Here is a 10,000-nt window from a genome sequence, read left to right as displayed (position 1 = left end):
TTCTAAATGAACAAACCCAAACCGGTCGAAATTATTATTAGTTTTTATATATATATATATATATATATAATATATATATATATATATATATATATATATATATATATATATATAAATATATAAATCTTCCTAACCTTTTACTCACTTTATTTTCATTAGCATAGTATTGATTTACCTGCTAACCTGTACTGCTGTATAGGTTTGGGAAATGTTTACAATCTTAGTTTTCTTAAAAGATATGAAGAAAGCAATTATTTCACATTTGTTATATTCCAGTTTATGTCTTATTTTATTGTTGTTCTACTTCATATAGTCCATGATTAGAATATATGAAGCTATATATACAGCACATTTGTTCTAGCGGTCTGGCCATCGTCTCTCAAAAAAAGTTTCGAAAATAAGTTAAGCAGAACTTTTTCAGGTTTATATGAACACTTGATTGTTTCATACTAGGAGGCTTTTAAGGGCCAAAAAGATAAGTTGCCTTCAGTATTGAATAATTTCATACAGCAATGCTATCAAGTTTAGGTTGTCCAGCAAACAAATAAAAATGCCCAATAAAATGAACAATGATATATTTTCTCGGTTCATCTCTTCATTTTAAAGGTTTTGATCAACACTAATAATATGAGTAAAGGTAGTAGGGCCTTCTCCTTATCTTCCCATCGGGAGTATCAGTTTATTTATGAAACCCATAAATGGTGACAAATCTATCCATAAAGGTCATTAACGAGACAGCTGCCTCCTTCAGAAGGTAATGAATCATAAGAAGTAATTCAGAGAAGAAATATTCTTGGGCTTATAAAATTCTCAGGATTTAGGCCTAAAAACTGAATTATGGAGTTCTCCTGCTACGGAAATGAATGGAAAGTGTGAAAAAATATCTTCCTTTAGAGTAGTAATTTTCATTTACAGACACACCCACGCTCAACCACCTACACACACGCACATGCACACGCAAACGCACACGCACACACAGCAGTAAAACCACTCTTACGAGTGGTTGTCAGACCAGCGATGCTAAATAATTTTGCTTACAGTCAGTACTAAACATCCATGGGCAAACGACATCGAGAAATTAATTATCATCAGTCACAATGCTTGAAATCAGACATTGTGACGGTCTGGAGGCATGCAATCTAAGAAGAAATAACTAGCATTGCCGGTTTTCTTTTGCAGAGTTGACTAAAATTTTACTTACCAAATCCGTCGAATTTCTTGTGATATTTCTAGCCCCTTTCATTTTTAGACAAAATTTCAAGTACGAAATAGGAACATTTTCTATGACAATTTCTATGGAAAACAACAGACATAATTTTAGATATAGATTGTAAAGTATCGAATAGCATTTCCAATGAACCTTGTCTTTTCGTGATCGGTATTTCTGAAAAAAAAAAAAAACTTACTTACTAGATAAAATCATTTACGTAGAATTGTGCCAAATTGTGCCAACACAATTTGGCTACGCTAACGATATATCTATTCATGTTATATATATATATATATATATATATATATATATATATATATATATATATATATATATATATATAAGTTCACATTCTTTTTGCCCTTTAAAAGCAAGCAGAACCGAAGAAATTAAATTATCATTCATGTACTGAAAACTTCTATGTAAAAAAAAAAACCTACAGCTGAGACCAACTTCATTGTGGAAGAATGGACTCAAATTTATCTCAACCACACGCCGGCCACCTCCCATCCCCCCCCCCCCCAAAAAAAAAAAAAAATTACAAACAAACCAATAAGGAGAAAAACTTGTTTCTAGTTTCACATGAATCCGTTTCATTTCCTATTTGATATATGTGTGTCAAGAGGTCTGAAAGATTATGCTCCAACATACGGATCATTGACAATTCGTTTCTTGAAGGTTCGTAAAGGGATTGTCCAGTCTAATAAAACCAGCGATTTTTTCTTTTGCAAACACAGCCAGGCTAGCGTTCAAGTTAAATGATTTAATGCAATAAATAGAGAATCTCATGTTATTTTCAGAAATAATTTCTTGTCAAACGATCTAAGTGAAATTTTGTTTCATTGTAAGTACAAATTTGATGAAATAGCATTTTCGAAAATCTATTATATTTACCCATTCTAAATGGGATTTGTGAATTGTTTAGGTCCAAAAAATGTTCACATTATCGCGATCCTTTATTTTAGGCTCTAGTAAAGCAGGTTAAAGATAATTTTATTACCACTTAACTGTTGGCCCACACAGATATTTGTATACGTTTTTGCTAAGTATTATCAATTGTGTCTTTATCCCAAAACTGAATTATGCAACATATAATTCGTTGCACTTAATTTGCCAAAACATTACATAAACTTCTCTTTTTTTTTTTAAAGCCTACTGGACTGCTCTCTCTCTCTCTCTCTCTCTCTCTCTCTCTCTCTCTCTCTCTGTGCCATCCTAGATCTCTTTCATTTTCTATCTGTATGTCTGTTTGTCTGTCAGCCAGGGGTGAATACACTATGTTGGTGCTGAATACGACTTGATATAGTTCATTTGCCTCCGTTTGTGTCTGCTTTCCCTTTAAACTTAGTTACCTGAGAGTTGAGTGCAAGTAGTTTCACAGCATGAAAAATGAAATACAGACACTGTATGCATGCATATACTATATATATATATATATATATATATATATATATATATATATATATATATATATATATATATATATATATATATATATATATATATATATATATATATTTATATAATTTATTATATATATATGCATATATATATATATATATATATATATATATATATATATATATATATATATATATATATATATATATATATATATATATATATATATATATATATATATATATATATATATATATATATATATACATATACATATACGTACATATACACACACACACATATATATATATATATATATATATATATATATATATATATATATATATATATATTGTGACGTTTATAGATCGTTCGTCTACCCCGCAATTAACTAAATAATTTGATTTGGGAAACGGCAGCCATTTCTTTAGAATATCAGCTGATTTTTAGTAACCGCGGGAAACCCAAAACCCGCCAGCTAGAGATAGGAAGTTCCCCAGTTGGGGGAAAAGAGTCTTTTATCAGCTGTAGGGACGTATCTCAAAAGGGAAGGGTGATAGGCAGATTGGTACTTCTTAGACCTATACCTTAAGCTCTCTTTCCTGTGACCCCTCTGCTGGCTGTATGCTTGTTTCCAGGATTTGCCTTGATCGTGGGGGGTTAAGCTGACCTCCAACCCCCAAGCAACCCAACTGAATTCTGTCTCAGTCGGCCTGCGAGACGTGATCTCGGACAGAGGTCAAATGGCCAGCCTCCCGCCCAAAAATTAGGCCTACCCACGAGTGCTGGTGGACACGAACCCCAGACCTGCGAACAGAGGTCAGGCCGCATTCTTCTACAAGGATACACAGAATATTGCATAAAGGTACGTCTGAAAGTGTAAACTTCACCCAGACACTTTACTACTCCATACGACTCTTGCTAAATTCATTTTCAATTCTCATTTTTACCCTTTCTACATCAAAGCCCTTTGTCCTCATCGGGCCACGTGCTCCCTTTGTGACTTGTTAAAGACCAAGCTTTCGTGTATACCTCAGTGAACCATTCGAGTTTACCTTCCCCAATGCTAGAGAATTAATCAGCCTTAATCAAAGCAAGAAGTCATTTTTCCTTTTATCTCGTTTAATCTGGGATTCTTTTCCAGATTCCCTGAGCCACGTGTCATGTCTCTGCCCGCAAGTGTGCATTAACCCAACAAGTGAATGAAATCAGCTTGAATTGAATGAGACTATAAGCCCCAACGTGGGGGCCAATATCATTTAACTTTTCTCCAGGCCAGCACGGGCCTTTTTGTAAATAAATAGTTTAAAGTAACGAGCTGAGTTTTCTGGCGACCTTCCCTCTAAAGAAAGAAATTAATAACTATCAGTTTACGGTAAGAATTCAAGCAATTCCCTCTTGAAATCCCATCAATTATTTCCGTTTACGTATCTAGCTTCTCTCAAGGCCCTATATACGTAAAATTGTCGACCTCGCCGAGGATCGAATCCGGGCTTGCTAAAAAAAAGCTTGTAAATCGCGTTATCCGTTGTAAAACGTAAACTGTAAATTATTGTACAAAAAGTAAATCAAGCACACTTGCAGGGAAAGAAGACACACTGACTCACGGTAAGGTATTCCATTCATTAATATGATTATTCTATAACCAATGTTAGCTTAAGGTACGTTTAAGTATTTTTTATTGTAGAAGTGTGTTAAACAAATGTGAAGGTAGATATATTATTATATTGAAACGGCCAGAGCGCCGAGCGAATTCTATTTTGTAAATCGCATTGTTGCGAACGAGCACTAACACGTGTGCAGATAGATGCCAGAAAGGACCAGATCAAACTAGGAAGTGCTTTGCCAGGGTTTATTGCTGTATTAGAAAGCCTAGCTAGTTAGGAGTGTTTTACTAATAGTTACGGCAAAAGAAGTGTACAATTCTTTTGTCTGTGATATGTTAGGGAATCCATTTTTAACTTAGTTTCATTCCAAGTGTTGGTAACCGCTACCTCTCAGCTTGAATTCAGCTTAGAGCTCTCTCGCGCCTGCGCGGTCTCAACCAACCTTCGTCTCATTCACAGCGGCAGCCATGTTTGTTTCCTCTTTCAACATTATCTAAACAATTTAAGCAAAGTAACGTAAGTCACGAAGTTTTAACGTAAATAATATCAATGTCTGTACTAGTATCTATCGTCCTGCCAGAAAAATTAACGTAATTCGCCTTGAATAAGAAAGTAGTATTTTGTGTTGTAAATTGCCTTTGCATTTACAGAGAATCAGCTGATTCGCCATCACTGCTAGCACACCGTGGTGCTAACCCGCTCTTCTCGCCTCACGTGTTTCACCATCGCATACGCTCACTCGCGCGCTGAGCGAAAAATTTCATTTTCACTTAACGTAACCTCATTTACAATTGTTTGCTAACATCGTTTTCAAATCCTTACCGTAATTTTTCACTTGTCCTTACGTAAAGTTAACGTAAATCTTAAAAGTAGAGTCACTTGCAAGAATTGTTAACGTAAAACGCGTCTTTGTAAAATTCATATTGAAACGCAAACTAATTTCATAAGCGCGAGCCGCTAATAGTAACGTAAAATCGTTCACCACGAGCGCGTTATCATTTTCATAAAACGTTATCCAAAAGCAATTCTTTCATTAAAAACACGTTAACGTAAGTAAATCATTTAACGCAAGTTGCGTCATATTAAACTAACATTAGTAGTTCAAATCAAATATAAAGGGAGTTCATTCATATATCATTTTTCACCTCTCCGAGAGAGAGAGAGAGAGAGAGAGAGAGAGAGAGATGAGAGAGAGAGAGAAAACCAGAACACAGTATTCACGAAGCCAAGAGTACTACATCTTACCATTAATTACAGCATGCAGAATTAACATTATTTTTTAGTCTCTTGTGTCTTTCATTTACACAGCGTGATACGTACGCGCCTGTGTCCATTGCAGTTTGCAAGCATTTATTTATTTCATTTACCGAGTACTTCAGCGAGGGACTGAGCATTCCTAAAATTTCCATTACCTGTCGTTGCCCGAGTGGTCTTTTTCATTTTCTTTTATCACAAAAGACTTGCGTATACCGCAAGCACAATTCGCACAGCGTGCCACGCCAATTCATTACTTCCAGACAGGGAAGTCGTTACCAGTTTAGGACTGGCCACCACCAGTGCACGTCAGGTCTTACCATTTTACAGTGCCACTAATTCTTGACACTGTCCATCGACTGGCTGCTGAAGTATCTCCCACCTTTTACTTTCTCTCCTCCACTATTACACTCTGCCATGAGCAGTGCCATTTCACTTCAGTATATTTAAGTATACTGCATGTAGTGTCCGGGACACACCAGCACGATACCAGTGCTCCAAGGAACGCCTCCATAAATGCCATTGCACCTGTACAGGCCGTACAGGTAGCCATTTAAACCTGCGTGTCCGTCCTTACGGGAACGCCCAAATAATTAGTGTGTCCGTGTACAAGGCGGGGTCAGTGATCCTTCGGAACACTCAACAAGGGAACGCCTCCAGAAGTGCCGCAATACCAGCCCTAAGTGCTGACAAACCTGCGTGTCCGTCCTTACGGAACGCCCAATTCATTAATGTCCGTGTACGAGGATCAGTGATCTTTCGGACCATCCTAAGGGAACGCCTCCCCAAAGTGCCGCAATACCAGCACTACTAGTGCTGCCCAAGGAACGCCTCCTCATAAGTGCCGCGGCACCTGTACAGACGTACAGGTAGCCCTATACCTGCGTGTTCCGTTCCTACGGAACGCTCCATCATTATAGAGTATCTGCCCATTTTGGATCATTGAACCAAGGAACGCCTCCTCATAAGTGCCGTGCACCTGTATTGGACCTACAGGTAGCCCATTCCAGCGTCTCCCAACTTAGGAACGCCCGTAAGTGTGACGTACGCCGCACACTGCATTCGATTTTTTTCACCTCATCAAAGGTCCATTCACAAAGTGCCACCGAGCCCCCAGTCTTTTCAGACTTTTCCTTACCACGTCGCAGAACCCATTTCCAAGTGAGTGCCACTTTCCACAGTAGGCACTCCTATTCCATTCAGTACCCTTTCCTGGCCATTATTATCATTTTCATCCGAGCCTCTCCTGCAGCCTAAGGGAAATGTCTTCCCCTGCTGCCCGCGACTTCTTTGCCAGAGAGCTAGAGAAGCTCGGAGCCCTCATAACTCTGGGCAAGGAGGCTGGTTACACTGGACCAGCACTGGACCAGTGGATAAGACGCAGCAGGCTGCCGCACGCCTGCAAGAAAAGAAAGTAAGAGAAAACCAGAGACAAGCCAGAGAAGCAGAAAGGAAGGCAAGGGAAGAGGAGCGAAAGCATGAGCTCGCTCTCAAGGAGAAGGAACTCGACATCAAGCGGGAGAAGGCCCGTAAGGAGAGTATCCTAGCTCAAGCCACTCTGCCAGCTTCCAGCCCTGCACCCACTGTCTCTCTTAGTCCCGCCGTCTCTGGTCAGCCTGACATCCTTTCGATTTGCGAGCCTGGTCCTGATCCAGTGCCGGAGATAGAAATTCCTGCCGCATCCTGCCAGCCTTTTACCTTTTTACCGCCTACCTCCTCCCTTTTGGAAGAGGTAAGCCCACCAGTTAACCCCGAAATTGCTTCCGAGGGTGATTCAACGGAGGTTCCCTTAACCTCCCCACGTCACATCACTGCCAGAGAGGACTCTTCATCTGTGCCAGAGCACACTGCCAGCCTTGGTGACTCCGCAGATTCGCAACCTGTGGGCCATCTCGGCCTTATCATCCAGTGCCACGGAAGAGGTTCTGGAACAAGTTCTGCCGAGACTGTGGCCGCAAGGGTCACATGTCTGCCAACTACGGAGGGTGCGCGAACCACAATATTCCTGCCGTCGCAATGGCCATTACTAATCCTTCTTCTCTAGGACCCCCAGCTAAGGGGCCCTATAACCGTCGCACCCCTCCAAAGTCATTATCAGCCAAGCCACGTCAGAGCCTACGACGACTCTGGCGCTCAAGTCTCCATGATACGGGAAGACAGGAATCCCCCGAGGGGCTACCGTCGATAGACGACAACTAATCACCATCGAAGGTATCACCATATCAAGCTGATCCTTCCAACCGTGCAATTGAGAGTCACCCGACCTCATTTCTCCAAAGTTTGTACCCTTGCAGTTGCAAGCTACATCCCAGGAGGTTATGACCTCCTCCTAGGGCAAGACATGAAGTCTCCCTCACAATTCAAAAAGCCTAGGGGTCCTAACCCCATGTCAATTCACTCCAAAGCAAGGAGTCACCGAAATTCTACTTCCTCTAGGAAGTACATCCACCAACAGTCTCCCCCGTTACCAAGGAGGGAGATTGACCATTCACAGTTCCGTTGCAAGACCTGTAACGTAATAGGGCACTCCACAAATTGGCCTAGGTGCCCTAGCAAGTTATGTGCAGCGGACACTGTCCAAGTCCCACAAGGCTTAGCCTTCCAAAAGAGACAGGACCCTCTGTCTCCCATAACCAAGGGCACGCTGAGAGGTATTGCACCTCCAGTACCCGCCACAGGTCCAGTCGACCTCAACTCTCTGCCAGTACCACTTGGCAGCACTGAGCAGTGCCAAGCTCCGTCCAGCCTGGACGTAGAGCCACCACCGAACTTGACCTCTGCGCCTGGCCCCGAGCTAGCGCCGGCGCCTAACCTTATCAAGGATCCTCCTACAGGAGATCCTCCAACAGGCATGGAGCTTATCACAGCCCATGGCCAATCACTAGTTCCTTCTTCTTCATCCTTACCTCTGTCGCCCGAGGATGAACCTCCGGCAGACCTTACCTTTGTACCTCCTCTGGAAAACCAGGAACTGCCCGACCAGGAGTCAGCCTGGAGTTTTCCCCTCACGACGGTTGTCGCAGCAGCCGAAGTGAGGGCCTCCCCTGCAGTAGGTTCCACCTCTACGACGGTTGCTGCAGATACCGAAGTAGGGTGTTCTCCTGAAATCCCTCAGGCTACCACTGCCTCTGCTCCTGCCGGCGTTTCTGGCCTTTCCCCAGAGTCTGTGCCTCCGTCTACTCCTAGGACTAGTATAGCCAGGTCCTGGAGGAATAAGAAGAAGAAGAAGAAGAAGGGACGTAACCAATCATTAACAAACTAACACAAAAGAGCCACATGCTCTCCTTGACACCTGTGCCCGAGGTACAGTGTCGCATTCATTTGCAGAGTGATCCTGGCACCTACCCAGAGAAGGTAGCCAGCCCGATCCCTGCCAGTAGCACTAACCCTCTAACCCCTAGCCATTGTAATACTAGCCCTCATTTAAATATAATTACCTCATTGCATTTCCCTCCTGGTCAATTAACCACTCATCATCCCCACGCATCATTACCTCTCATTATGTATTTTAACAGTTCCGTCGCTGAACTACTGCTGTGCGTACCACACTCTGGAATGATTGCGTCTTCATTTAACTGTATTGAGTAGGTTAGGCTTAATGATTTAGTACCAGGGCATTAGGTTAGTAGCAAGTAGAATTTTCAAAGTAACCTTATCTAGGGTAGAGTAGACTGTCGTCACAAGACAACCTGTAGTTATTTATTAGGCTAGACTACATCACTATATTAAGTTAGTACACTTAGCATCTTTGCCTATAAGTTAGGTAGGCCACTGTAGTTAGCTGTATCCCTGCTCAAAAAAAAAAACTTCAAATTGGAATAGGAGAACGGGGTAGTCGAGACGATCAATTTATTTAAGCCAAGACCTTCACACCCGAAAGGGAGTGAATGCCTTCTTAACAGGGGGAGCTGTGACGTTTATAGATCGTTCGTCTACCCCGCAATTAACTAAATAATTTGATTTGGAAAACGGCAGCCATTTCTTTAGAATATCAGCTGATTTTTAGTAACCGCGGGAAGGAAACCCAAAACCCGCCAGCTAGAGATAGGAAGTTCCCCAGTTGGGGGACAAAAGATTCTTTTATCAGCTGTAGGGACGTATCTCAAAAGGGAAGGGTGTAGGCAGATTGGTACTTCTTAGACCTATACCTTAAGCTCTCTTTCCTGTGACCCCTCTGCTGGCTGTATGCTTGTTTTCCAGGATTTGCCTTGATCGTGGGGGGTTAAGCTGACCTCCAACCCCCAAGCAACCCAACTGAATTCTGTCTCAGTCGGCTGCGAGACGTGATCTCGGACAGAGGTCAAATTGCCAGCCTCCCAAAATTAGCCACCCACGACGTGCTGGTGGACACGAACACAGACCTGAACAGAGGTCAGCCGCATTCTTCTACAAGGATACACAGAATATTGCATAAAGGTACGTCTGAAAGTGTAAACTTCAAACCCAGCACCTTCTTTTAACTACATACGACTCTTGCTAAATTCATTTTCAATTCTCATTTTTACCCCTTCTACATCAAAGCCCTTTG

This window comes from Macrobrachium nipponense, chromosome 10 (genome assembly GCF_015104395.2).
Source record: "Macrobrachium nipponense isolate FS-2020 chromosome 10, ASM1510439v2, whole genome shotgun sequence".
In the NCBI taxonomy this organism is placed as follows: Eukaryota; Metazoa; Arthropoda; class Malacostraca; order Decapoda; family Palaemonidae; genus Macrobrachium; species Macrobrachium nipponense.
This window is presented reverse-complemented; position numbering follows the sequence as displayed.